This window comes from Saccopteryx leptura, chromosome 3 (assembly GCF_036850995.1).
Source record: "Saccopteryx leptura isolate mSacLep1 chromosome 3, mSacLep1_pri_phased_curated, whole genome shotgun sequence".
In the NCBI taxonomy this organism is placed as follows: Eukaryota; Metazoa; Chordata; class Mammalia; order Chiroptera; family Emballonuridae; genus Saccopteryx; species Saccopteryx leptura.
Genome location: NC_089505.1, coordinates 316,260,547 through 316,266,738, shown reverse-complemented (window position 1 = coordinate 316,266,738; position 6,192 = coordinate 316,260,547).

The following is a 6,192-nucleotide window of genomic DNA, read 5'->3' as shown; positions in this document are numbered from 1 at the left end:
GTTTTCAACCTGGATCCTCACATCCCAGTCTGACACTCTATTCACTGCGCCACTGCCTGGTCAGGCAACATAACACTTCTTAATATATATGCATCAAACCAGGGAGCACCAAAATATATGACATCTACTAACTAATCTAAAAATAGAAGCAGACAAAAACACAATAATACCTGGTGATTTTAACACACCACTGACACTTTAAATAGATCATCCAAACAAAAAATCAATAAGGAAATATTCAGCTTTAAATGGCACTCTGGATCAAATGGACATAATAGATATTTACAGGACATTTCATCCCAGAGTATTAGATTATACATTCTGTTCCAGTGTGCATAGATAATTTCAAGAATTGACCATATGTTGGGCCACAACACTAGCATCAACAAATTCAGAAAGACTAAAATTATACCAAGCATATTTTCTGATCTTAAGGCTTTAAAGTTAGAATTTAACTGTAAAATGAAAATAAAAAGACCCACAAAAATGTGGAAATTAAATAACATACTTCTAAAAAATGACTAGGTCAAAAAAGAAATAAAAGCAGAGATTAAAATATATTTACAGACAAATGAACGACATATCAGAATTTCTTGGATACAGTAAAAGCAGTAATAAAAGAAAAGTTTATATCAATTTAGGCTTATATCAGGAAAGAGAGATTCCAAATAAACAACCTAACATCACACCTTAAGGAACTGATAAAGAAGAACAAAGACAACTCAACGTCAGCAGAAGAAAGGAAATAATAAATATTAGAGCAGAAAAAAATGAAATAGAGAACAAAAAACTATAGAAAAAATTAATATAACAAACAATTGGTTCTTTGAAAAGATCAATAAAATCAACAAATCACTGGCTAAACTCACTAAGGAAAAAAAAGAAGGACTCATATGAACAAAATCTGAAATGAAAGAGAAATTACCACAGACATCATAGATATACAAATATCATTGTAGATTATGGAAGATTATATGCCACTAAATTTAATAACCTAAAGAAAATGAATAAATTTTTAGAACTGTACAATATTCCTAGACTAAGCCACAGAGAAGTTGAAAATCTAAATAGACCTATAAGCACAAAGGAAATAGAAACAACTGTCAAAAACCTCCCCCAAAACAAAAAGTCCAGGATGAGACAGTTTCTACACTAGTGAATTCTACTAAACGTTCAAAGAAGATTTGGTACTTATCCTTTTCAAAGTCCTCCAAAAAAAAAAAAAAAAAAAAGAAGAAGAAGAAGAAGAAGCAATTCTCTCCAACACGTTTTATGAGGCCAACATAACCCTCATAACAAAACCTGGCAAGGACAACATACACAAACAAAAAAACTACATATCACTATTCTTAATGAATACAGATGCAAAAATCTTAAACAAAATAACAGCAAATTGAACACAAAACTTTAAAAAAATAATACATCATGATCAAGTGGGATTCATTCTGGGAGCACAAAGATGGTTCAACATAGAGAAATTGATCAACATAATACACCACATTAACAAAACAAAGAACAAAAATCAAAAGATCCTATTAATAGAAGCAGAAAAAGCATTTGATAAGATACAACATCCTTTTATGTTTAAAACACTTAATAAAATCAAAATAGAAGGAAAGTACCTCAACATAATAAAGGCCATATATGACAAACCATCAGCTAATATCATACTAAATAGTGAAAAAATTAAGGCTTTTCTTCTAAAATCAAGGCTGAGATGAGGCTGCCCATTCTTTCCACTCTTTTTTTTTTTTTAAGATTTTTTTATTTTTTTTATTTTTCTGAAGCTGGGAACGGGAAGGCAGTCAGACAGACTCCCGCATGCACCCGACCGGGATCCACCCAGCACGCCCACCGGGGGGCGATGCTCTGTCCATCCGGGGCGTCGCTCTTTTGCAACCAGAGCCACTTTAGTGCCTGAGGCAGAGGCCATGGAGCCATCCCCAGTGCCCAGCCCATCTTTGCTCCAATGGAGCCTTGGCTGCAGGAGGGGAAGAGAGAGACAGAGAGGAAGGAAAGGGGGAGGGGTGGAGAAGCAGATGGGCACCTCTCCTGTGTGCCCTGGCCAGAAATCGAACCCAGGACTTCCGCACGCCAGGCCGATGCTCTACCACTGAGCCAACTGGCCAGGGCTCTTTCCACTCTTATTCAACATAATTCTGGAAGTTTTAGCCAGAGCAATCAGGCAACAGAAAGAAATAAAAGGCATTCATATCAAGAAAGAAGAAGTAACCTGACCTGAGGTGGCACAGTGGATAGAGCATTGACTTGGAATGCTGAGGTTGCTGGTTCGAAACCCTGGGCTTGCCTGGTCAAAGCAATACGAGAGTTGATGCTTCTTGCTCCCCCCCTTCTCTCTCTCTCTCTTTTTCTCTACTCTCTCTCTCTCTAAAAATGAATAAATAAAATTTTAAAAATATATATATTAAAAAAAGCCTGACCTCTGGTGGTGTAGTGGATAAAGTTTTGACATGGAATGCTGAGGACGCCGGTTCGAAACTCTGCACTGTGTCATCAAGGCACATATGGGAGTTGATGCTTCCTGCTCTCCCCCATCTCTCTCTCTCTCTCTCTCTACCTCTCTGTAAAATTAATAAATAAATAATAAATATTTTTTTTAAAAAAGAAAGAAGTAAAGGTATCACTTTTTGCAGATGGCATAATCTTGTATATGGAAAAGCCTAACGATTCCACCAAAACATTATTAGAAATAGTAAACCAATAAAGTCAAGTCATAGGATACAAAATTAACATACAAAAATCTACTGCTTTTCTATATGCCAACAATGAAATTTCAGAAAATGAACTCAAGAAAACAATCCTTTTACAATTGCAACAACAACAACAAAAATAAAGTACCTAGAAATAAACTTAACAAAGAATGTGAAGGACCTATGTACTAAAAAGGACAAAACATTTTTGAAAGAAATTGAAAAGGACACAATGAAGTTAAATAATGGTCCATGTTCATGGATTGGAAGAATCAACATAGTTAAATATGGCCATATTCCCATAGCAATATACAAATTTAACACAATCTCCATTGAAATCCCAATGTCACTTTGAAAGAAATAAAATTAAAAATTAGTATAACCAGTATGGTTCCAGGTTTGTATGGAACCATAAAAAAAACCTAAATAAGCCAAAGCAATCCTAAAGAAAAAGAATGAAGCCAGAGGTATCACACTACCTGACTTCAAATTATACTACAGAGCCATGATAATGAAAACAGCATGGTATTGGCAGAAAAACAGACATGTAGATCAATGGAACAGAATTGAGAGCCCAGAAATAAAACCACATATATATTGACAATTCATCTTCAACAAAGGAGCCAAAAACACACAATGGAGAAAAGAAATCCTTTTTAATAAATGGTTCTAAGAAAATTGGAAAACCACATGCAAAAGAATGAAATTTAACTACAGTTTATCCTCCTGCACAAAAATTAATTCAAAAATGGATCAAAGACCTGAAACTATAAATTATATAGAAAAAAACATAGGTACAAAGCTCATGGACCTTGGCCATAGAGAACAATTTATGAATTCGACCCCAAAGACAAGGGAATTAAAGGCAAAAATAAATGAATGGGACTATATCAAACTTAAAAGCTTCTGCATAGCAAAGAAACTGACAACGAAACAAATAGGCAGCCAACTAAATGGGAGATGATATTTTCAAACAACAGCTCTGATAAGGAATATCCAAAATATATAAAGAACTCAAAAATCTCAATAACAAGCAAACAATCCAATTAAAAAAGGGGAAGAGAACCTGAATCGACACTTCTCCCAAAAGGACATACAAATGGCCAACAGATAAATGAAAAGATGCTCATCTTCACTAGCTATTTGAGAAATGCAATTCAAAACTACAATGAGATACCACCTTACTACACCAGTTAGATTGGCTATTATCAACAAGATAGGTAATAACAAGTGTTAAAAAAGCTGTGGAGGATAAGGAAGTTTCATTCACTGCTAGTGGGAAGCAAATTAGTATAACCAGCATGGAAGAAAGTATAATGGTTCCTCAAAAAATTAAGAATAGAATTACCACATAACCCAGCAATTCCTCTATTGAATATCTACCCCCAAAACTCAAAAACATTGGTACATAAAGACACATGCACCCCCATATTCATCACAGCACTATTCACACATGCCCAAGACATGGAAACAACAAAAGTATCCCTCAATAGAGTATTGGCTAAACAAGATGTGGTACATGTATACAATGGAATACTGCTCAATCATAAGAAATGATAATATAGTGACATTTACAACAACATGGATGGACCTTGAGAACATTATACTAAGTGAATAAGTTAATCAGTAAAAGCTAAGAAAGAACTCTATGATTTCACACATAGGTGGGATATAAAACTGAGACTTAAGAACATAGATAAAAGAAGTGGTTACCAAGGAAAAGAGAATGTGGGGGGGAGGGAGACGAGTGAATGGGGAGGCTGGAAGGGGTGGGAGGAAAGATGTAAAGAGGAAAAAATATAAGGTGAAGAAAAATGACTTGACTTTGGGTGATGAGTACACAACATAATCAACAGTTGAAATGCTATAGAAATGTTCACCTGAAATCTATACACTCTTATTGATCAAAGTCACCCTATTAAAGATAATTTTCTTTTTTTTTTAAATAAATTTTTATTAATGTTAATGGGATGACATTAATAAATCAGGGTACATATATTCAAAGAAACCATGTCTAGGTTATCTTGTCATTAAATTATGTTGCATACCCCTCGCCCAGAGTCAGATTGTTCTCCGTCAACCTCTATCTAGTTTTCTCTGTGCCCCTCCCCTTCCCCTAACTCTCTCCCTCCCTCCCTCCTGTGTCCTCCCTCCCCCCACCCCTGGTAACCACCACACTCTTGTCCATGTCTCTTAGTCTTGTTTTTATGTTCCACCAATGTATTGAATCATGTAGTTCTTGTTTTTTTCTGATTTACTTATTTCACTCCGTATAATGTTATCAAGATCCCACCATTTGGCTGTAAATGATCTGATGTCATCATTTCTTATGGCTGAGTAGTATTCCATAGTGTATATGTGCCACATCTTCTTTATCCAGTCTTCTATTGGAGGGCTTTTTGGTTGTTTCTATGTCTTGGCCACTGTGAACAGTGCTGCAATGAACATGGGGCTACATGTGTCTTTACGTATCAATGTTTCTGAGGTTTTGGGGTATATACCCAGTAGAGGGATTGCTGGGTCATAAGGTAGTTCTATTTGTAGTTTTTTGAGGAACCACCATACTTTCCTCCATAATGGTTGTACTACTTTACAGTCCCACCAACAGTGGATGAGAGTTCCCTTTTCTCCGCAGCCTCTCCAACATTTGCTATTACCCGTCTTGTTGATAATAGCTAATCTAACAGGGGTGAGGTGGTATCTCATTGTAGTTTTGATTTGCATTTCTCTAATAACTAATGAAGCTGAGCATCTTTTCATGTATCTGTTGGCCATTTGTATTTCTTCTTGGGAGAAGTGTCTGTTCATGTCCTCTTCCCATTTTTTTATTGGATTGATTGTTTGTTTGTTTGTTGTTGAGTTTTATGAGTTCTTTGTAAATTTTGGGTATTAGGCCCTTATCTGAGCTGTTGTTTGAAAATAACATTTCCCATTTAGTTGGCTGTCTGTTTATTTTGATATCAGTTTCTCTTGCTAAGCAAAAACTTTTTATTCTGATGTAGTCCCATTCATTTATCTTTGCCTTCACTTCTCTTGCCATTGGAGTCAAGTTCATAAAATGTTCTTTAAAACCCAGGTCCATGAGTTTAGTACCTATGTCTTCTTCTATGTACTTTATTGTTTCAGGTCTTATATTTAGGTCTTTGATCCATTTTGAATTAATTTTAGTACACGGGGACAGGCTGTAGTAGAGTTTCATTCTTTTACATGTGGCTTTCCAATTTTCCCAACACCATTTGTTGAAGAGGCTTTCTTTTCTCCATTGTGTGTTGTTGGCCCCTTTATCAAAGATTATTTGACCATATATATGTGGTTTTATTTCTGGGCTTTCTATTCTGTTCCATTGGTCTGAGTGTCTATTTTTCTGCCAATACCATGCCGTTTTCATTATCGTGGCCCTATAATATAGTTTGAAGTCAGGTATTGTAATGCCCCCAGCTTGATTCTTTTTCCTTAGGATTGCTTTGGCTATTCAGGGTTT